We start from the raw sequence: 25203 nt of genomic DNA, 5'->3' as shown, positions 1-25203 counted from the left end.
ACAGATACTTTCTCGTATTTTTTTTTATGTGTTTTAATATGCCAAAGGAGGGGAATGTCTGAATGATAGTAATTGTGTAATTAATTTAGGGGTGTGTTGTGGTGTTTATAGGTGTAAATGGTGGGAAGGGTGGAAAGTAATTACACTTTTTATTGATAAAGTATTAATTAGTTGTAAATAATTTAAATTGAATAATTAGTAAATAGTTATGGTAATTGTGTAACTAATTTTAGGTGTGTGCTGTGGTGTTTATAGGTGTAAATGGTGGGAAGTAATTTATTTTTTATTGATAAATTATTAATTAGTTGTTAATTCATTTAAATTAATTAATAAATCATTAATTATGGTAATTTCGTAATTCATTTTAGTTGTGTGTTGTGGATATTATAGTGCTAAAAAACGTGTACTCAATGAATGTTTATTATCTTTTTGTATTAATATTTTTGTATTAATTATTAATTATGTTAATTATGAAAATACATTTAAATTAAAACGTTGAAGTGTTTTATTGGTGTGGTGTTATAGGGTAGGAAATAAAATAAATACTTTTATGTTTTAAATAATTTGTTTGTTAATATTTCCTCATTTTAAATAAATATTGTTTATAAATGTATTCATTAATTTATTTTATATAGTATTTGTAACTTTCTGTTATATGATATTATAACATGTGTTCTTTATATATGTTTAATATATTTAATTGTATATATTATAAAAATATTGTTTTTTTATTTTTAAGATTATATAATTATTTTTCAATTGTTTAAATGTTATTAGTATTTATGGTTTCTCTGCTATCCAACACTGTCCCTACTGTTGCACTCACTGGAGTGGCAATAGTAATTTTTACCACTCTGCTATCCAGCACTTTCCCTACTGTTGCACTCACTGGAGTGGGAGTAGTAATTTTTACCCCTCCGCTATCCAACACTTTCCCTACTGTTGCACTCTTAGAAATGGGAATAGTAATTTTAACCACTCCGCTATCCAGCACTTTCCCTACTGTTGCACTCACTGGAGTGGGAATAGTAATTTTTACCCCTCCGCTATCCAACACTTTCCCTACTGTTGCAATCACTGCAGTGGTAATAGTCATTTTTGCCCCTCTGCTATCCAACACTTTTCCTACTGTTGCACTCACTAGAGTTCGAATAGTAAATTTAATTCTTCTTCTATCCAAAACTTTCTCTTCTGTTGCACTCACTGGAGTGGGAATAGTGATTTTCACCCTCCGCTATCCAGCACTTTCCCTACTGTTGCATTCACTGGAGTGGGAATCATAATTTTACCCCTCTGCTATCCAGTACTTTCTCTACTCTGCACTTTTTGGAGTGGGAATAATAATTTGTATCCCTCCGCTATCCAACACTTTCCCTACTCTTTTTACTCACTGGAGTGGGAATAGTAAATTTAATTATTTCGCTATCACACATTTTCCCTACTGTTGTATTTATTGTATTGCGAAATGTATGTTTATTTGTGTTTTACTAGTGTAATGTTTTAATTAAATATACAATGTTTTTTTACATTTTAAATTATTGATATGTGTATATATTTTATTTTTATATAATTAAAAATTTTAAAAATTAAATAAATATAATAGTTAATAAATTATTTTAAAGTAAATATAGGAATATGTATCAATTATTATATTTGCGTTGTTACATTTTTTAAATTAAGTTTATTTTTTATATTTAGTTAAAATGTATATTAAATTAAATATATTTTGTTAAAGACAATATTAATATTTTATATTTTTAACTTTTAAATCTTTTATTCAATATGTTTGTACTTACCTGTTTAAGTATAGGGAGTCGATATTTTTGCATTCTATATTTTTTTAAATATTTTTTACATCAATGTTTTTAGCATTAATATTCTATCAGTGAACCTATTGGTTACACGAGATATTTATAAAGGTTTGTTATTGATATTATGTCTTTTCTCTTTATAATAACTCATATTTTTGCCTAGAATTTTATTAGGCTCTTCTTAAATCATCTTTACAGATTAAAAATAAAAAAATTATTTTCTAGACAACATTTGGTGTCACAATTAAGTTTCCCCTTATTCAAGCACTACTTACCATCAGAGTCACACTGTCTTGTGCAGTAGTTTTGAGAATGGCAGAAACATGTGCCACCTCAAGGATACTAATACTGGTGAAGGATTTAGAGGTATAGGTATCGTATAAAACTAATCTTTTGAGGATTGTTGCTTGTTTTATATCTCTAATGAAGTAATCTGTCGAAATACGGTAAAACGAAAAACGGTTTGGCTATAAGTTTGTGTTTTTGATGGATACATATGAAGCTCTAAAATAAAGAAAAAAACAACATCGTGAGAACTATCAAGTTTTGAATCAAATTTGATGCTCAGGACTGTACTGTTTTATGATGTTCAGAATCACCTGCATGTACTTCATGGTAAGATTAGCACTTGCCAACCAGTCTGACACAAGCACTTCACACTATTATAGATTTTAAATAATGTATTTGATTTAACCAAAAACATCTCACATTACATTACAAGTGTATTTGTAAAGCGCACATTCATGAATTATATGCTTTATATTAGTGTACTTCCATGAGAATTGTTACCAATGGTAAAACAGTATACCAGTTATGCATTAGGTAATCACAAGCTAGTCAATTACACATTCCCAAAAGCAGCCATTTTGAATGCCTAAGAACAGAGGGAACATGTCAAAACCTTCTGGCAGGAAACTTTGTTTTAACGTTTACATTCAAACAAACAAGCAATGATGATATTAGATCGCATGGACATCACATTGAATGCCACTACATTATCTGTTGTTCCTCTGGGCCTGGGAAAAAATATTTAAATAGAAAAAAGATGAACAAGTATGCTTTGCCTTTCATCTTTTAATTAGCTTGTTTTCTTCTCCGTGGCGAGCGAGTCAAGACCCAGGGAGATTGAAAGGTTTATAACTACACTATGCATACACTTTGTAACTAATCCAACACACTTTGAAAACATTCAGACTGTATTCTTCACTTTAACATAACACCAATTAAATAGATTCAATTAAACTTCACAATCATCCCTGTCAACACTCGCTCACATTAAATTTGATTAAATCAACAAGAGACAAAGTTTCCTAAGATGAAAGGCACTTACATCAAAATAAAAACAAGTTCGCGCTTTGCAAATCATGAAGCGTTATGATGCGTTTAGAAAGTGCGTCTGCCTGTAATTGCTTTCTATATCCAGAGACTATCACGACTTTGTACAGCCTCCAAGATTACCAACTATTCTGTATACATTTCACACCTAATTAACGTTCTCTTTTTCCCCGATTGTTGAATCAGTGTTACATCATTACCAACCAGCTGTTTTGCAGAAACCTCACCTTAGATGGCATGTAACTTTTGAAATGCGAATACAGCTCAAAAGACCTCCTCCGTTCCAAACTTCTGCCTCCTGCTGGTCTCGGATGACACAATCCACTATTCACGTGTAGGAACCAAACCTCCCTCTCTACTTCCGCTACACACCTAAGCAGGACTACAATTCCCTCCCAATTCCGAAGACACGATATATCCTTTTAGCTAAAAAAACTAACTTTTCATAGGTTACTTAATTTTACTCCATGTGCCTGCTCAAGCTTAACTCTTCCCACTGGGAATTTGTGGCATGTCCTGCCAAGAAGAGGGCAAGACATACCACATACTTGGAGCAACGAGTTAATAAATGTCCAGCCATACCATGCAGCTGATACTCTAACAGGTATTTGGAGAGGAGAGTATTTCCCTGAGCAGAAACAGGAACCTAATTTGCTTGTTATGTCAATTCCATATTTAGGAATACCCTTGTCCTTCCTACTTTCAAGATGGAATACATTGCCATAATGCCTCTATCAATTAGCTTTTCCACTAAGTCCAGTACAAACACACACAGATCACTTAAATGACTTCACAAAATTCTTAACCTTGCTTAAAACATATGTTCTAGTCTTCCAACATGCTGCCTCCATTCTAATCCACCCATTAAATTTGGGACAAAGGACCAGGTGTTTCCTTTCTGTTAAGCAGCTGGTCTGTCTTTCTTCCATGAAGGTCCAAATTCCTATATTCAAAATCACGTGGTGTACCCTGTGGCCTGCTATCTAGCATGATGATATGGAGAAGCATGGATTACCATGGAGGTAGTGCAATTTGTTTGTCATAGTTGACCTCGGCCCTTACCTACTCTCCCTAAAAATAATGAGCTTTCTCCTGTTGATCCTCTCGCTTGGATATGGTCTCCACTCCCGCCAGCTGTGGACAAAGTAGTCTGTATCTGCTGTAGTTCCCCATACCGGACTTGTGCTTTAAAGTGGAGTGCAGTCAGTGTTCCCCATGAAAGCCACTTTAATCATGCCACGTATCTCTTAATAGGTCACAGGCTAAGAGAAACAAAGGGCCAGATGTACTATCCTCATTCAGATACCAGGGTTGTCATATTTGCACATTGTAGGTTTGCAAATCTCTGTGCAATGTGCAATAACACCTTTGTATCAATAGGTCATATCACAAATTGTTTGTTTGGAGGGAGGTCACAAAACTACTCTAATAGTGTATATTACATAGGCAGGTCCCAATTTGTGGCCCTATTGTGCCAGGCTGCAAAGTAAGGTGTGAAAGGGACAGCAGACCTTCATATCTGCATTTGCTGTCTCAAAGAGGAAAAAAAACTATTAAGGGAACTTGTGTCTCCTAAAAGGACAGATGCAGCTTTACAAGACACACAGTCTTCCTTTTAGGGAGAACTTTGGGGAGAAAAGATAGTTGTTTCTTGGCCTACTGGAAGAAGCCCCCCTGATGTTGCCGACAAGATTACAAAAGATCCCAAACCTTGATGCATCCCTTTCTGAATTACAAACAGGAGGGGAATGCCTCTTTCACACATTCTCCTAACTGCAAATCTGAAAGGGTTGCAAATCCCTTTTACTAGTTGGACAGATTTTTCAGGCTTGTTAATGTGCTTTCTAACATTGTAAAAAAGTCTCTATTGAGAAACAAACTCTGATTTTGTCATTGGTGAGGTTTGCATTCACAAAGGAGCTTTCTACATCCTGTCCAAAGTTTTCTCCTTTAACCTTTTTTCTGCGGCGCAGATTCTGCCACGGCGCGGGTGGGGCTAGGGGGTGGGCGTGGCGCTCTTGTACTTATGACGGCTCCACGCCATCATGAGTCACGGGTGGCATGTACTCATGACAGCGTGGAGCCATCATGACCCCGCCCACTCACTAATTCGCCCGCACAGTTGGGGAATTGTAATTTGCCGGCGCTTGCTGCCTGGCGGTTTTTCCTCCGGGGCACGCCCTTTTCTGACCGCGCGTCTGCTTCTGGGCCCCGCGCGGTCGAATGCTTCCTCATTACCGGCGTTTGCTGCCTGCCTGCATCCTGCGGTGCCCACTCCCTTCCGACCGCGCGTCCTGCTTCTGGGACTCTGCGCGGTCGGGTGTTCGGTATCTTGCCGGTGCTCGGTCTCTTACCCTGGATTGTTGTTTTCCTGGCACGGGCAGCGCGTGGAGTTGGTTTTTTACCGGTCGGGAGCCTCATTAGAGGTGGCTCGAGTTTATTCTTGTTTTTTTGTACTACCTTGGGGGGGGGGGTGGCAATGGGTGTGTCTATGGTTGCTTGGCAACCTGCTGGCAAATTTAAAGGCTCAGGTGTTTTCTGATCTTTGCTAGGTGTTATTTGCTCGTGGCTGGTGACATGGAAGGTGGTTCTTGTGATTTGTCTGTTCCTGACTCCCTGGAGGCTTCTGGTTCTGGGATGTCTGTTCCTTCTATGGATTTGTTGCAGAAGATGATCAATTCTGCGGTTGCTGCTGCATTACATGACAGGGTTCCTGTTCCTCCTGATAAAAGGGCACGTGTTGATGACGTTCCCACTGTTGACTCTGACGCTGAGGAGGAGGTTAATGTCAAAGGTCGTTTTGTGCAGGGTACCGACCTTAAGGAGGTCCTTTGTCACATACGCAAGAACTTGGTTTTCCCTGAGTCTGTGGTTCCTGTGGAGGATGACTTGTTTTCACAGTATCAGCGTCCTGAGCCTGATTCTTTGCCCCTTCATTCTTCAGTGTTGAAGGTGTTGGAAAACGAATGGAAGGATGTGGACAAGGGTTAATTTCCTCAGTTCCTGAATAAGCGATATCCTCTGCAGGATTTTTCAGTCAAGTTTCCTTCCTCTGTCAAGGTGGATTCCTTGATGGCCAGTATGTCTTCACGTGGGTCTGTGGTATCCGAAGATTCCTCCCCTGCTGACGCTGTTGACCGGAAGGTGGATGGTGCGGTGAAACGCACTTTTTCGGCTGCAAACATTTCCATTAGGGCGGCTGCCTATTCCTCTTACACCATCCAGTCTTTACTGAGGGATTTTCAGTCTCTTTCTGAATTGTTGGACCAAGGGGAGAATGTTTCTTCTACCCTGGCGATGATGGAGCAACAGGTTCGCCTGCTATCGGATGTCTCCTTTGATGCCTTGGGTGCGGTGGCTTCTGCTGCTGGGTCTTCTGTGGCTGCGAGGCGTCAATTGTGGCTTTGTTCCTGGAAGGCTGATGCTGCGCAGAAGAGTCTCCTGATGAAAATCCCTTTTTCTGGGGTTAAGCTTTTTGGTTCGCCTTTGGATGAGATGGTGAAGAAGACGGCGGAGGACCGTAAGCTCCTTGCTCCTGAGCGGCCTGGTCGCTTCCGTTCCTTTGGTTCTCAGAGGGCTTTTGGTCCGTCTAGGAGGGGTCGTGCTGGTCAGCCCTTTCGTGGGAGGGGGCGTGGCCGGGGTGCTCCTTCCTTTGATAAATCCCGGTTCTCCGGTGCTTCTTCCTCCTCCACTCCCGCTTCCAAGTCCTGACTGGATCGCTCCTGGTGTAGGTCCGGTTGGGAGTCGCCTCACTTACTTCATGGATTCTTGGCGCAAGACTGTGTCAGATCGGTGGGTGCTGCAGGTGGTGTCGGAGGGGGTCCGTATTGGATTTTCCCAGACTCTCCCAGACTGTTTCAGGTCCACTCCTTGTACCAGGGACGCTTTGAAGCGAGTGGCTCTTTTGGAGGGTGTGGAGTCCCTTGTGCTAAAAGGGGCCGTGCTTCCCGTGCCCGACGATCAGTTGGGGTTGGGGTCTATTCCACCCTCTTTCTGGTGACGAAACGCACAGGGGATCTCAGACCTGTGATGGATTTGCAGTGGGTAAATACTTTCGTGCCTCATCAGTCCTTCAAGATGGTCTCCCTCCAGGTGATCCTTCCTCTGATCGCTCAAGGATATTTTCTGGCCTCCATAGACTTGAAGGATGCTTATCTGCATGTGCCCGTTCATCCGGATTCTCAGAGGTTTCTCCGTTTCTGCATCCTGGGTCGTCATTATCAGTTCCAGGTATTGCCTTTTGGCCTCTGCTCTTCGCCCAGAACTTTTACTAAGGTTCTGGCTCCTCTTATTGGACATTTACATGGGGAGGGCATTAGTGTTTTTCCTTATCTGGACGAAATTTTAATTTCTGCTTCTTCTCTTTCTAAGGTGGAGTTGCATGTCCGGAGGGTGTGCCATGTCCTGGAGCATCACGGTTTCCTCGTGAATGTACCGAAGTCCTCCCTGGTTCCTGCGCAAGAATTAACTTTCATTGGGGCTCTGTTCAAGACTCATTTGGGGATGGTGTTCCTGCCCCCTCCCCGGATTCTGTCCCTGATGTCTGCTGTTCGTTCCCATGATGTTGGGGCACTCTGTGAGCCTGTGGTTGCGGGTTCAGGGTCTGATGTCGGCGTCTTTGATGTCGGTGCCGTGGGCTCGCCTCCACATGTACCCGGTGGTGTCCCACATTTTGTCGCACTGGGACCCCCGTTCCCTTGATATGAGTGTTTTGGTTCCTATGTCGGGGGAGGTTCGGGTGGTCCTGAATTGGTGGCTGGTCGAGAGTCATCTCTCCAAGGGCCGCCCCTTTCTGGTTGTTCCCACCCACGTGGTCACTACCGATGCCAGCCTACTGGGGTGGGGTGCTACCCTGGGGGATTCGTCGACTCAGGGGGTTTGGCCTCAGTCGGTGTTGTCATGTTCCTCCAACTACAAGGAGCTGTAGGCCGTCTTTCTGGGTCTGTTGGATTTGTCGGATCTTGTTCGAGGTCACCATGTGCAGATCCGGACGGACAATCAGGTGGTGATGTCTTATGTGAACCATCAAGGGGGGTGCAGGGTTCGCTCCCTCAGTTGCCTGGCCCGTCGAATTTGTTCTTGGGCGGAGGTGCATCTGGAGTCCCTGTCTGCCATTTACCTGCCTGGCGCGGAGAACTCTCTGGCGGATTGTCTGAGCCGGGTGTTTCCTTCCATGGGGTCCTTGTCCCTCACGCGGTGGATGTTCTGGAGGTTGCAAGTGATGTTTGGCTGTCCGATTGTGGACCTGTTTGCCTCCCTGGACAATGCCCAGATCCGATGCTTTTGCACGATTATGCCTTGCCCGGATGCCTGGAGGGTGGACGCACTTTCGTTCCTTTGGCCGAAGGGTCTGTTGTATGCGTTTCCCTCTGTTCCCCTGATTCCAGCTGTGTTGCAGAAGATCAAGCAGGAGGGGTCATTTGTGTTTCTTGTTGCTCCTTGTTGTAAGCGTCGCCCTTGGTATCCCCTGCTATTGGAATTGGCTGTGTCTCCGGGGTGGGCATTGCCGTTCGTGCCATATCCTCTGATGGGTCCTCTTCTTCCTCTGCCTGTGTTCCGTTCCCTGGGTCTGCGGGCCTGGCTCTTGAGAGGGATTCTATGATACGTGAGGGTTGTTCTGTGACTGTGGCTGGGGTCATTCAACAGTTCCGGAGGCCTTCTACGCTTAAATCCTACGCCATGCATTGGGATAATTTTGCTTCGTGGTGTGTTGGTCGTGGGCTGTCGTTGGATTCTTTGGATCCGGCTCGCATTCTGGACTTTCTGAATGATGGGTTTGTGTTGGGCTTGGCCATTTCGACTCTTCGGGCTCAATGGGCCGCCATTCGGGCGTTTCATGTCCTCCCTTTGGTTTCGGTTTCGCCTTTGGTTGCTAGACTTTTTAAGTATCTTTCTTTCCAACGCCCCCGTCCTATCATGTGTCCTCCTCCTTGGGACCTTCCTTTGGTTTTACGTTCCTTGCAGTTGGCTCCTTTCGAGCCATTGGATTCGATGGACTTGAGGTTTTTGACGCTCAAGGTGGTTTTTCTTGTGGTCATTGCTTCAGCCAGGCGGTAACTAGACATAATATCGACTCCACAATATCGAATGGACAAAATATCGAGTTAAAAATATCGACAATAATAAAATATCGATAACAAAAATATCGTTGGGAAAAATATCGATTAAAATAATGATAAAAAAATATCGAGTACAAAAATATCGACTCAAAAAAATCGACAAGACAAAATATCGATAAATAGTCAAAGTAAAAAATATCGATAATATGTAGAAAAAAGGTAAAAAAATAAATAAAATTTATTAATAGTAATATAAATTGTAGTTAATGTTTAGGAGCGGGATGTTGGGTTAATAGGGGATAAGGGTGGGGAGTAATTTAAAATAAATAATTAATTAATATATGTTTGTAAATATTTTTAATTATTAATTAATTGGTAAATAATTAATATTAATTAGTTATTTAAATAATTTAATTTTGTACATATGTTTTATTAGTAATTAATTGTTAATTAATTAATATTAATTAGTTAATTATATTAAATAGAGTAATTTTAATATATATAATATTTTGTTATTGTTAAATAATTAATTGGGAAAAAATATTATTAATTATTACATTAAATGTATTACAGCTAATGTGCTAATATATTAACTTCTTTGTTATTGTTATAAATTGTAGTTAATGTTTAGGAGCGGGATGTTGGGTTAATAGGGGATAAGGGTGGGGAGTAATTTAAAATAAATAATTAATTAATATATGTTTGTAAATATTTTAAATTATTAATTAATTGGTAAATAATTAATATTAATTAGTTAATTAATTAATATAATTTTGTACATATTTTTTATTAGTAATTAATTGGTAAATAATTAATATTAATTAGTTAATTACATTAATTAGAGTAAATTTTTTATATATAATATTTTGTTATTGTTAATTAATTAATTGGGAAAAAATAATATTAATTATTACATTAAATTAATTACAGCTAATGTGCTAATATATTAACTTCTTTGTTATTGTTAATTAATAATTAATTGGTAATTAAATAATATTAATTAATTTTGGGTAAAGGAGTATTTTTAGGGTTCAGGGTCAGTTTGGGGTTTTTGGGTAAAGGGGTATTTTTAGGGTTCAGGGTCAGTTTTGGGTTTTTGGGTAAAGGGGTATTTTTAGTGTTCAGGGTCAGTTTTCAGTCTTTAGGTAAAGGGGTATTTTTAGTGTTCAGGGTCAGTTTTGGGTTTTTGGGTAAAGGGGTATTTTTTAGGGTTCAGGGTCAGTTTTAAGTTCTTGGGTAAAGGGGTATTTTTAGGGTTCAGGGTCAGTTTTCAGTTCTTGGGTAAAGGGGTATATTTTTGGGTTCAGGATCAGTTTTCAGTTTTTGGGTAAAGGGGTATTTATAGGGTTCAGGGTAAGTTTTCAGTTTTTGGGTAAAGGGGTATTTTTTGGGTTCAGGGTCAGTTTTCGTTTTTTGGGTAAAGGGGTATTTTTTAGGGTTGAGGGTCAGTTTTAAGTTCTTGGGTAAAGGGGTATTTTTAGGGTTCAGGGTCAGTTTTCAGTTCTTGGGTAAAGGGGTATATTTTTGGGTTCAGGGTCAGTTTTCAGTTTTTGGGTAAAGGGGTATTTTTAGGGTTCAGGGTCAGTTTTCAGTTCTTGGGTAAAGGGGTATTTTTTGGGTTCAGGGTCAGTTTTCAGTTCTTGGGTAAAGGGGTATATTTTTGGGTTCAGGGTCAGTTTTCTGTTTTTGGGTAAAGGGGTATTTTTAGGGTTCAGGGTCAGTTTTCAGTTCTTGGGTAAAGGGGTATTTTTTGGGTTCAGGGTCAGTTTTCAGTTTTTGGGTAAAGGGGTATTTTTAGGGTTCAGGGTCAGTTTTGTGTTTTTGGGTAAAGGGGTATTTTTAGGGTTCAGGGTCAGTTTTGGGTTTTTGGATAAAGGGGTATTTTTAGGGTTCTGGGTCAGTTTTGGGTTTTTGGGGTACAGGGATATTTTTAGGGTTCAGGGTCAGTATTGGGTTTTTGGGGTACAGGCGTACAGGGTAAATATAAAATAAATTTATATTAAATCAATTAAATGAAATTAAAAAAAAAAATTACATTAAATTATTACGTTTTTAATTTATTTTAAATGTATATGTATTAGTTTTAATTTTTTCAATATGTTTTAATGTTTTTATTTAATATTTGTAAAATTTTATGTATTTTACAATTATTTTTACATTATTAATAATACTTTTCAAAATACGATATTTTTAAATTCGAAATTTTGGTACTACGATATTATTTTTTCTATATTTTTGTACTTAGCTTTATGAAGATATGACTCCGATATTTTTGATTTAGATATTTTTGTGTCGATATTTTTGTATGTAGATATTTGGTCTGTCGATATTATGTCATACATTCAACATAATATTAGTATTAGGAATATAAAGTGTGCAAAAAAATAATATAAATATTAAAAATAATTGAATACATTTTAGTGACAAAAAGTTGCAAATTTTTCTGCAAAAAATAAATGTAGTACTACTCTGCAAAAAATATAATAAAAATAAATGTAAATAAAATTAATAAAAAATATATAATTATTTGACAACATTTTATACAATAACATTATACTAAAGTAGCAATTCTAATTTATACATGGTCAGTGTCCAGCACCTTTCCTGGTATTAGTTTGACTGGAGTAGGAATAGTAAATAATAATTGGTCAGTGTCCAGCAACTTCCCTGATAATAGTTTGACTGGAGTAGGAATAGCAATTATTAATTGGTCACTGTCCAGCACCTTCCTTGATATTAGCTTGACTGGAGTAGGAATAGTAATTAATAATTGTTCTGTGTCCAGCACCTTCCCTGATATTAGCTACACTGGAGTTGGAATAGGAATATAATTTTTTTATGAGGCCAGCACCTTCCCTGATATTAGCTAGACTGGAGTTGGAATAGTAATTAATCATTGGTCTCTATCCAGCACCTTCCCTGATATTAGCTTGACTGGAGTAGGAATAGTAAATAATTATTGGTCAGTGTCTAGCACCTTCCATGATATTAGCTTGACTGGAGTAGCAATAGTAAATATTAATTGGTCAGTGTCCAGCACATTTGCATATAATTGTACATTACCGTGTTATTATATTACAAAATAATGCAAAATGGTTTTTTTCACAAAACTTTATTACAATTTTTTAATTTTTTTATGTGTACTACAATACAATCACAATCAAAAAGAACATAACATTTTTTTGAAATGTAGTATTTGCAGAATAACACATTATCATTTATGTACATGTTGTAAATTATCACACAAAATTATTTAACAACATTTTTTCTGTAAATAAACATATTTATCATCATTAACTTTGGGTAACAAGTATTTTTATTGAAATAAATAAAAAAACAGTTTTTTTTCAGCTTCTTCCATTTATATTTAATAATGTTAATATTATATATTAATATTATTAAATATTTATTTTTTAAATTTACATTTTTATAAAGTAACATGACAATTATTATATTTGCTCAAGATATGGAAATACAAATTAAGACATTTTTTGGTACATATTTCAGACAATGTTGTTTTTAAATGAAACATATAAATATATTATGTTGTAAACTTTATAACTGTATAGGGGAAGAATATGTTTAATAATAATATCTGGTATTGGCAAAAGATTATTTATGCAATTATATACTTTTATAATACTTAGAAATTATAATAAAACATTTTGTAATAATTAATAAAAATAATAACAAATATATTTATTATTATTATTATTAATTACTAAACATAATCATTTATCTATTCTTTTCTGAAAAACATACATTCAGAGAAATAAAAAGACATTATTTCAGGGCATTGTTTATATATGAAATGGTTATAATTTTTTTATTAATAACAATAAATAAGTTATATTATTTATTATTATTAATTATTACCATAAACAATTATAATGTTTAGTTATAAACAAACACAAAGTTATTCCAATAAATGTACACAATAAGAAATTATTGACATATATTATTTCAAGTGTTACATATTTTTTTAATATTATTAATATATAATAATTACTATATATTAATTAATATTAAATATATTTATATTTTTTAAACAGTTTAAATTATAATGAGTCTAGTGTATTAATTTGTTAAAATAACAATGTGTATGTATTATATTTTTTACTATAACATTGTATTTTCTATGATACCTTTTCAAAAATGGTTTAAGGGGACTACTTTTTTACCGCGTAAGGTTATTGCGCTTCATTCAGGACTGGAGAAGCTCGCGGTTGAGAGTTGCTTCGCGTGGAGAGAGGTAAGGTTAATTTTACATACAATTTATAACTGAGTGGTAATGTTTGAGGGTATATTCGAACTGTGTAGTGTTTTTGTGTGTATGTATGAATTGTTTATGTAGCGTTTAGGTGAAATGTCGTCATTATAGATGCGTCGTGTATGTTTTAGTTCTAGTGTTATTTTAAGTGTTAGGAAATGTCTTCTTACATGGTTAATGTTAATTGTGAGTGTATTTACAAATGTTATGGGCTATTTGTGGGTGGGTTTCGTTATGTATGTTTTTTGACAGGTCACGGTTCCTCGCTTGAAAACTACATGGAAGGAAGCGTGTTTTTTTCCGGAGAAACTAATGTATGACTTATTATGGTTATATTTTGACATGTATCTCCTATTTTTCGTGTTTGCCAGGAGCGGATTTTAAATTTTTTAACCATTTTTCGGGTTTTTGGAGGGTTTCGTATTGGATTGATACATTGATATGCGTGACCGTTTTTTAAAAGTTGTGTGTATATCACTTTAAATACTAAAGTGTCCACACTACTGTTTTCGGGATTTCCAGGCGCGTTTATTTCATTTTTACATAATTTTCGGGTTTTTGAGGGTATCCCATATTGGAATTGTCCTACATTGCAATGGATTGTATGGATTGTATTTTGCTTCATTACGTCTTTTTCATCTACAAAAATTGTCAGTATTTAAAGTACTTTTTTTATTGGGTGGGAAATGTCGATCTTTATGTAATGTGTATGTGTGATGTAATTATAAATATTGCATATTTGTTCAGAAATAATGTCCCAAATTTTGATAAGTTTCTTAAACAAATATGTATTATTTATAATTGTTTAGAAATGTTTATGATTTTTATATTTACCATTATTGTAAGAAGACATTAGTATATTTTGTAGACATTTTTATAGTAGGCTTTTAGCTATTATTGACAGGTATTCTAATCCTCTAGTTGTAGGATATAGTGTGACTTGACTTTGCAGTAGTCGGAACATTTGTTTAGTTTGTTTAGTTAGTTTTGGACCAATTTGGGTCACAGATTGTTCCATTCTTAGTTCTTGATAGCTTTGTTCTTTTTTCAAAGCTTCTAGTAGGTTATGGAATGTGGGTTTGGCTCTGCTTGTGGTAGCTTGGAAAGCATTATGCCACCCTTCTACACTGTTGTTTGTTTTAGCCTCTTGGTTTAAAGTACTAAGATAGACATTCCACCAAGGGATTTGGAATTTGGGTTGGCGTCGATGTCCAGATTTGTGCAACCTTCCCACCCAAATATCTTCGAAATAGTCCAGTAATGGGGTTAGTTTATCTTCATTCCTCTTGTAATATGTGCTGTCAATTAATAAATTATAGTGTTCCGCTACATCGGTAACAGGAACGTAGGCCAGTGCTATCAATTTTTTAATTTGATAGGCAAAGGTGCTATCTGTTGAGTATAGAATACTTAAAGTTGATTTCTGGAGATGTCTCCATATGCTCTGATTGAAATGATAGTAGCAACCCTGGATTGCTGTGTGGGGAAATGTTTTCAAAATGCTATTAATCATAGCTGATTCGAAATCAATAATTATTTTTTGTGGAAAATAATTATTGATTTCATTTTTGAGAACATGTAATATTTCTGTATAAGTGTTTTGCTGTTTGTTAGGTAGCAAACAGTAAATGAAAGGGATGTTATAGTTATGGTATAAACCGTGGATGGAATATAGTTGATAAAAAGGTTTTGGGCATGGTTTAAATGTTCCATCCATCATCCATTGGGGACACTGTTGGATTTTTCTTAAATTACTTGCAGTTGCAAACATTATGATTCTGTTTGTACTGCTTTCATTGTCAAAAAGGATACATTTGTCTTTATTGTGTGTGATGCACATTTCTGGTGAAATAATAATTTCCTCAAAAGTAGTAGGGTTGGGTTGGGTTGTGGTAGTGAGTCTTTTAGTGTATGCAATTGTGCGTTTAAGGGAGTCAATAGAGGGTAGTTGACCTGAAGCATGGGCTGGGACTTTTAACAGTTCTTCTTTAAGGATTTGTGTTGTTGGTTTATCACTTTGTGTGCTAGCAGTTTTTATACTTTCTAAAGCATCTCTTATTTAAATTTCTGTGACATTGGGGGGATGATTGTGTTCCCTGGTAAATAACACATTAGTTTCCTCAGTAGTAGCCCTTCCATAACATTTGTTTGAGTAATATTTGGTACATTTCCAGAAAACTTTTCTACCACTTTGTCTTTCCTGATTATAAACATAACCCATATAACATAACAGTAATTTATTTTTCTGTGACATAACAAATTCTGCACCTTCTGTCATTTTGTTTTACTTGTTCTAGGAAAGAGTAGAAAGAAACAAAATCAAAAAACATATATTTCACTTTGTGGTGCAAACATAATTAATGATGTATTTATACTTACAGTTACTAAAAGTAGTAATCACAAATGCAGAACTGTATTTTGAAGGATTTTCTTGTATGTATTTCTTTATTTACTGTTGGTATGAAAATATAGAAATGCTAAGTTAATGTTTACACATAACAAACGTTTTTCCTAGGAAAAAGCAGTTTTCTATTTTGCTTAGTAGTACATTTGATGTAAACATTACATATACTTACTTGTTTAAATAGTTGAGTTGTAGTATTTGGTGGAGTACATCAAGGTAGTAAAGTTCAGATCTGTAGAGAAGATAGAATAAATAAATGTAAAATATTATAAATAATATTTGGAACCGTTGGGAAATTGGAAATATTTAAAAGTATACAAACTTCTAATTAAGTAGTTTTGTTTGCTGTAGGTAGAATAGATGTATGATGTATTCAGAATATCTGTAGAGGAAATATAAAATAAATAACATGGTGTTAAGAACATAGTTTTCGTTTATTTCGGACGTTTTCGACAAATTACAAGTATACTTACATTTTTTACAAGGGTAGTCTTGTCTTTTGGTATAGTTGATGTTGGATGTTTTTATTGGATCTGTAGGGAAGATGTAATATGCAAGATATGTTGTTTAGAAAATAGCATTTTTAATATTGGGTGTTTACTAACAAAAACATATATACTTACATGTTTAATTAGTGTAGTTTTATACATTTGTAGTGTTGAAATAGGAAAATCTCAGAATATCTGTGAATAAAATGTTTAAAATAAAGAATGAATCTTGTGAAATAGTGTTTAAAACCAGCAGTTGGCGTATAACAGAGCATTAATATATACTTACTATCTGATTTTCCAGGTGAAGAAATAGGAGCATGTATTAGGAAATTATTTGGAGTAGTTTCTATCAGAAATGTAGGAGAAGATAAAAATAAAATAAGTGCAAGAGTTAGGAGATATAAGTAAAATAGTAGACTACTAATTTAGATTTCTAAATAATGCACTGTAACTTACTTGAATAATTAGCTAGTGAGCTGGATCTTTAAAGATGTTTGTTCAGGAACAAAATCTTCAGAGTGTTGGCATCTTCTTTCTATAGAGTTAGCAGCAACAAATGGTAGAATGCATGTATCCCTTTTATAGTATGTGTATTTTGTGTGCTTTGATTTGATTGGTTGTAGGATGAAATGAAGCATTGTATAGGCTAGTTTGAATTTTTTTTTGTTAATTGGTGTTTTTGTTGATGTGAGAATGGTGGTATGTGGTGATTTCCGCATTAAAGCAGGTTAGTTGTTAAATAAAATAGATGTGTAAGTGAAAAAAAATAATGAAAATGTTAGTTAAATGTAAAGAATATTTTTCAAATGATAGAACGCATTTAATAGAATGTATAGCAAATGTAGATAAATAGGAATGGTATAAAAGTAACAGGTATTATATGTAAAATGTTTTTTGTATAGAGCAATGACTTGTATTGACGATTAATATGGTATTTTAGACATGAAAGGGTACAAAAAAGAACTCGGTATTTTATTTGAAACGATATTTTTGTACTCTATATTTTAGTAGTCGATATTTTTGTAGTGTTAGGGGTAATTTCATTAAAAACGATATATTTGTAGTCGATATTTATTAAGGCGATATTTATGTACTCGATATTCTAAAGAGTCGATATTTTTGAATCGATATTTTTGTAGTTGGTGTAATAAGTATACAAAGTCGATATTTTTGTCGTCGATACTTTTTCAACGATATTTTAGCAAGTCGATAATGTGACCATCGATAATATTTCAGTGATCCCAGCCAGGCGTATGGGTGAGTTGGGCGCTGTCCTTCGTTCTGCCCCATTTTTGTTGGTTTTGTCGGACCATGTGGTCTTGCGCCCTCATCCTACATTCATTCCTAAAGTGGATTCTTATTTTCACCGGTCTGCTGAGGTGGCTCTTCCTGTTCTTTGCCCTGATCCCTCCTCGGCTGAAGAGTCCCTTTTGCACCTCTTGGATGTTCGTTGTGCCTTACTGATTTATTTGTCTTGCACTTCTTCCTTTTGTAAGGTGGACAACTTGTTTGTGAATTACGGTTTGTCACGTCAGGGCCTGAAACCCTCCCTTTCCACGATCAGTCGTTGGATTAGGGAGGCCATTTTGTTGGCGTATGCTTCAGTTTCTGAGGTTCCCTCCCTTCCTGTTCAGGGTCGTTCCACCCGTTATGTTGCTGTGTCATGGGCTTCCTTCAAAGGGGTGTCCATGGAGGATGTTTGCAGGGCTGCTACTTGGTCATCCCCTCATACCTTCATGTCCCATTACCGCCTTCAGGTTGGGGGTGGAGGTTCTGTTTCCTTTGCCTCTTCTGTTCTTTCTGCGGGGGTTCCTTGAGAGGTTGTACTTTTTGTTGATCTGCCTCTGTATAATAAATTTGTTTTCGCTGCACTGTTGGTGTGGTCTGTTTTCCTTACATGAAGCTGATTGCTTTGGTATCGGCTCATATGTGATTACTGTGGCGAGGAAGACAGGACGAGGAGGTAATGCCCCGGTTACTTACCGGTAATCTTCATTACTCCGAGTCCATGTCTTCCTCGCCACAGTATAGTTTCCCTTCCCTTCCCTTGTGGTGGCTTCATGTCTACGGCTTGATTTTTCAGGTCGGGTTGGTTTCTCTGTGTCCCTTTATGGGATTGGCTGAAGCCACTGGGGGCCATCTTGGAGGAGGGAGGTGAGACTAGAGCGATTTCTTTTTTAAACTTGGAGTTCTGTGTGGAGCCGGAGGCTCATATGTGATTACTGTGGCGAGGAAGACATGGACTCGGAGTAATGAAGATTACCGGTAAGTAACCGGGGCATTAATCGCGGGTGGTGGTTAATACATTGTTGAAACTTAACTTTCTCCCGGTCGCATATTCTCCTGATTTCCAGCCTCCAGCAGGAGCAGGAAGCAGGCAGCCTGCCTCCCCTCCCTTAAGCCAATCACAATGCTGAAATGGCAGCTTTGTGATTGGTTGAGATGCCGACCAGTCAGGCGCCAATGGGGAGGCCATTCTCTCCATGTAGGCGGCATGCAGCCTACATGGAGAAAAGGCAGAGGGCGCGAGACTGGTTTGGTCGGCCCCAGATTGCTGACCAAACAGTCAGTGCCCTCCGCATTGGGCAAGCCACTCCTCCCCTACTGTAGAGCAGATCCGCCCATCCACCTGCCCCCAACCAAACCCTTCTGCCTTTTTCCAAACCCTCCTGCTTTTTTCGCAGTGAGAGAAGCAGAAACATAAAAGGGTAGTTTTATAACATTTTATGTTTCTGATGCTTGCACTGCGAGAAAGCTGTGGGGCGACCCTCCTATCCCATAATGGAGGAGTCGCCCCTGAAATTGGCCTCCTCTGTGAGTTGGTATGCAACTATTTTGGCTGCCCAATCCCATGGCCATTCTATACACCTTCTATGGGAATCTCACCCTGCTCATTTCGGTTTTTGATTTAAGGTGGGACCGCTTCAAAGATTTTTCTCACGTAACATGGGTCATTTTACTGGATTGTCATTAGCCATCATTATTTTTTCCACTGATACCTCTACTACAGGTATGGTATGCACTTGAATTTCTTTTGCTTCTGGCTCAAACCATTGCTCAAAGGTCCCATTACATTAATTCTCCAATGCACATTCTCCAGCAGCTTCTTCACCCTCTGGGGTCGCCTGATTATTTATTAAAGGTAAAATAAATGTATAATACCTTGGTTGTTCTGAACCTTTTGATTGATGCCTGAACTTTTTGTTCGCATGTGTGGCCTTGATTCTCTAATATGTTATTTTGTTATGACCATTTCACTTAATTATTATTTAGTTGTGACTGTCATTTTCATTTTTTTGCCAAGTATCCTTCTCTCCTTTTTTTCTTCCCACTTTTTTTCTTTTTCTTTCTCTTCCTCGCTTTTCCAATTGTGATAAAGTTACTTAGCCTAATGTCAGGCATTATTTTGTAATGTCCTGATGAGGATGCTTAATTCAAACTGGGATCAAAATGTCATCAACTCTTGCACACTGACCCTGCACTGTATATCATTTCGAAAAGGGCTGACCTGCTGCTATATTTTTATTGTGAAAAAGTGTTTATTTTCGGTTACATCACTTATAACTGCTTGAGTTCTTTTGTGTTTTTGGTCTGTTTTGACATGTCCCACAATTGTCAATAAATATGGTTTTATTTGCATATAAAGATATTGAGTCATGGTTAAACTTATTATATTATTGTAAGGGTGATTGTTGTTTACAGGGACCTTGAGTTCTTTTAACGCTTTAGCTGCTAACCCTTTCCCCCTGTGCTAAGCCTTTTTTTGGCTATCTGGGGTAGTTCAAGCTTAAGCCCCTGTAACTTTTTGTCCACATAAGGAATCCATGCTACATTTCCTTCCTTTTCTTTCAACATCCTGAGGATTTCAAAGGTACCCATGGTTAGGGGATTCCCCTAAAGGGGACCAAGAAATTAGCCAAAATACATCAACATTCTTTCTTTGAAATGGGGAAAAAAGTCTGCAGAAGAATGTGTCTGTTTTTTTCCCTGCACATGATATCAACAAAGAGTTTGTGCTGCTGTAATCACCATCTTTCCAGCTTTCAGAGACAGGCAGACTATTGTCAGAAATCCAATCTTTTTCACACGGTTTGGCATCTTAGTGGGACATGGCCTGGCCTATTTCTACTATGTGGTGTGCTTTCAACCTCCTTCCAGGTGGTGGTAGAAATGGGTATGAAAGCAATAATGGATCTCGGACAGCTATACATTTCATAAATGTTCCCATAGAAACTAACAGTTGAAATAAAAAAAATATTGACATTGATTCAAAAGAAAAAAACAAGCATTTTATGCTAACATTTTCAACTGTTACTTCCTCTAATTATGGCAGATTTTTAAAAGCAATATACTGTAGTGTTTGCTGGACCCCTCTGGTTGTGGTGATATATAGGACTTGTAGGTCCACCAAGAATCCGAGGTACCCAGAGCCAATAACTGAGCTGCGCCTTGCAATGGGTTTTTCATTGTGTTCCGGGTATATAGTAATTCATTTGGCAAAATATAAAGAGTGACAAATGGGTATCAAGGACACCTATTTGTTTCAGAAATGGAAACAAATATAGAGTTTAGAAGCAGAAGTTATTTGCACATCTCGGAAATTGTGAGTACCCATACTAGCAGGTGAATTAGAGGAAATTTTTCAAAGTGACTTCTTTATTACACATTGTCTTACATTTGGAAGGCAGAAATGCATAGAAAGTCAATAGGTAATAATAGCTGTTCTAAAATTCTGTATTCTCCCAAGTCTCCCAATACAAATGGTGCCTCACTTGTGTAGGTAGGCCTAGAGCCTGCGACAGGAAACAGCCCGAACGCAACATGGACATATCACATTTTTCTAGAGAAAACTGACTCTTTTTTCGCAATGTGCCTAGCTTTGGATTTTGGCACATGGGTAAACCTAGCAAACTTGTACATATAAATACTAGACATCCTGGGAAATACAGGCGAGTGTGAGATGTGTGGCTCTCACCAAGTTCTGCTACCCAGAATCTCTTGCAAACCCCAAACTTTGTAAATAAATAACCACATTTTCCTCACATTTCTCTGATGGAAAGTTGTTGAATCTGCAGGGAGCCACAAAATTCTATCCACCCATCATTCCCACAAGTCCACAAGTATCCCAATAAAAATGGTACCTCACTTCTTTGGCTAGGCGTAATGCCTGCAACAGGAAACCGCCCAAAGCACAATGTGGTCCATCACATTTTTCCCGTGGAAACTGATCCTTTTTCAAAATCTGGCTAGCTGTGGATTTTGGGCACTAGCTCAGCCGGCACCTAGGGAAACCTGGACAACCTATACATTTTTCAAAATTAGACATCCAGGGAATCCAGGATGGGATTTCTTGTGTGGCTCTCACCAGGTTCTGTTACCCAGGATCCCTTGCAAACCACTTTGTCCCAAAAAAAAACAAATTTTCCTCACTTTTCTGTGATGGAAAGTTATACAATCTGCGTTGATCCACAAACTTCCACCCACCCAGCATTCTCCAAAGTCTCCCCAAAAACATATTGTTTTTTTTTTTTTGGTTTTTTTATTTGAGATTTTCCTGGTACAAAACTTAGCCATATAAAATTCACTTTTTACATTATTCCAAAAATGGTACAGTAAATAAAGACTCAAAATCACGTACACTTCCCCAATCAGAAGGATGATAAAACCACTGTACACTGGAATAAATTACATTTACTTATGCTTGCTCCTATTTTTGTATTTGAATGTCTCTCCAGGTTCTTAATGGTGCCCAGATGTTTAGCCCCATCTCGCACATTTTCCTACCCTTGTGTTCATATAGGGCGGCCTCTATGTTATGTATACCCAAGAGTATAGTCACCCACATCTCGAATGAGGGGAGAACTATATCCTTCCACCCTGCTGATATAAGAATTTGCAGCACTGCCACCTAGATAAAAATGAAGGCTTCAGCCTCTTTCTTTAGCCCCAGCTTGCTCTAAATTCCTAAAATCATTAAGGGAGGGGATAGACTGATCTTAACGCCTAGCAGCCCCTCCTAGAATGTCTCGATCTCGCCCTTAATTATATCTAACTTCTCACACTGGTGTAACATATGTAATAGATCAGCAGGTCCTTTCGCATATCTAGGGCATCTATTATCTTCCCTTTTACCCCAATCAAATAATTTTGCAGGTGTAAAGTAAAGATTAAATAGCGTTTTAAAATGTTGCGCTTTTAAATTCGAAGAACGTAAAATCATCTGATCTAATTGCAGAGCTTTATCCAGGTCCACGTCCGGATCATCCAGTTTTGAAGACCAAGAAGCCTAGTTTTTTTCCATATCATCTTGAATCCCAGTCATAAATATCTTGTAAATAATTGAAATCCTGCGGCCCCCTTTTAACAAATACTCCAATAGATTATTTCTATTTCCAAAAGGGATTCGGGGTCCCTTACCTTTAAGTGTTTGAGAAACCTGGATAAATTTAAAACCCTGGTTACTAGGAATACCATATCTCTGTTGAATAGCCCCGAAACTCATCATATCATTCCCCTCCATAACATCACCCACTGTTCGAATTCCCTGCTGTTCCCAACATTTCCACATACCATCGACACTTAGATTTGGAAAGATCCCTGACTTCCACAATGGTGTGTGGCAGTTGATCTTTGGGTTTGCTAGCATTTTTTGTATCGATTTCCAGAGCCCCCACACACTACCTATAATCTTGTACCTCATTTTCTTTAAAAAATGTCGACCTGTTTTCCTTAGCAGAATCCGCACAGCCTCCCTTCCTAATAACAGTTCGTCTATGGAGGGGAGATTTTGCTTGCCATATGGCACATACGACTCATTTGTGGCTGGATCAAATACAATTGCCATTTGGGTTAGCAGGCACGCCCATTGATAGAACCTAACATTAGGAATTCCTAGGCCTCCCAGTCCCTGTGGAAGAGACATAAATTTTAATGAACGTCTGACCGTACCATATTGCCATAAAAATCCCATAAATATTGCTTCAATTGATTTTATCAGTCCCTCGTCTATTAACGGTGGAATAACACGAAACAGATATAAAATTTTAGGCAAAATCATAATTTTCAACACATTAGCCCTCCCTATTAATGACAAATGTAATGTATCCATTGTTTTAAGATCTAGCTCAGTTGACTTTAACAGTGGGGTGAAGTTATCTTTGATAATTAAGTCTGTCGCAGCATTAACTGTTACTCCTAAATATATTGCAGATTCCACATATCTAGAGTCTACTTTAAAGATATTATTGGTGCAAATTACCAGGGTTTTGCCCTCATTCAACCGATAACCTGAATGCCTACCAATTGTTTTTGTAATTTCAACTAATGTGCGCATGGCTGAATCTGGTTCTGTGGAAACTACTGCCAGTCATCGGCATACGCTAATATTTTTGTCTCGAATACACTTGTAATGACAGACTTAATTTCCACATTACCCATAATCTGCCTAACAAGTGGGTCTATATACAGCGCAAACAGAATGGGTGAACAGGGACACCCCTAACGTGTCCCCCTTGTTATATAGATTTTCCCCGAACATTCCCCCATAAGGTGGATCCTAGCCACTGGATCTCGATACATGGCTTTGAAGGCATTCAGGATTTTTGGTCCAAACCCTCTACGGTCCAATACCCCCACAAATACTTCCATCTTACGCGGTCAAAAGCCTTTTCCGCACCGAGGAGGATCATGGCCATCCCCCCCGTGACAGCATGGTAATCAAATAGGGTTATAGCTCGTCTTATATGAACAGTTGTACCACGACCTGGGATGACTCCATGCTGCCAAGGGGAGACCAGATCCCCAAGGACCCTCCCCAAGCGGCTAGCCAGATTCTTCGCATAAATTTTGTTGTCCGCGTTTATGAGGGATATTGGCCTGTACGAGCCTGAATTTTCTTTTGGCTTTCCTTTCTTATAAAACACAACAATGTTTGTTTCCATCCACGTCTCAGGAATTTCGCCGGTGGATACTATCCTATTAAATAAATCTAAGAGTATTGGGGCTATCTCGCACGAGATGCACTTATACACCTCTAATGGGATACTATCAGGCCCTGCAGCCTTGCAAGTTGCTAATTCTTGCAATGCCTCGAGTACTTCACTGATTGACAAATCTTTATCCAATGTTTCCATTTCTAACTCATCCAGTTTAGTGCCTTCGTCCCCAAACTCCCCCTGTAACGTATCTGCAGCAATATATTCCTGATATAATGCTTAGTAGAAGTTTTTAAACACCTACAGGATATCCTTTGGCGCTACATAATCCTGACCATTCTCCTGAATGCTAGTTATTACATTCTTAGTGGTTCCCTGTCTGATCCGTAGTGCTAATGCCCTGCCTGGCTGTTCTCCTTTTTCATACATCTTACATCTATGGGCTTGATATTCGGAGGCATCTTTTTTAGCCAGACATTTATGTATCTCCGCTTTGATTGAGCTAATTTTCTGCTGGCTTACCCTCCCTTCTCTTCCTTGCAAGATATCTTCCCCATGCTGCTCTTCAGCTGTTATCAGTTGGATTGTCAACCTCTTGTTTTCTGCTAGTGTTTTTTTCCTGCGCTGGGCAGCATAGCTGATTGTCTCGCCCCGCAGGGCTGCCTTGAACGCATCCCATCCACTCTTCCTCGATGCGCTGAAACGATTTGCATAGAAAAATTCTTCTACTGTCCATTTCCTCAAATGATCCACATATGTGCTATCGGCCAGCAATTTTCTATCAAAGGTCCAGACCTTCTGTTTTCTCATGGGCATAGGCAAATAATAGCTCAATATTAACGGGCTATGGTCTGATATAATTTTTGGTAACTTCCTTATGTTAACTTTTCTTACTTCTG

Source organism: Lissotriton helveticus, chromosome 11, assembly GCF_964261635.1.
Source record: "Lissotriton helveticus chromosome 11, aLisHel1.1, whole genome shotgun sequence".
NCBI lineage: Eukaryota > Metazoa > Chordata > Amphibia > Caudata > Salamandridae > Lissotriton > Lissotriton helveticus.
The sequence above is the reverse complement of the archived record's forward strand: the minus strand, read 5'-3'. Positions refer to the sequence as shown.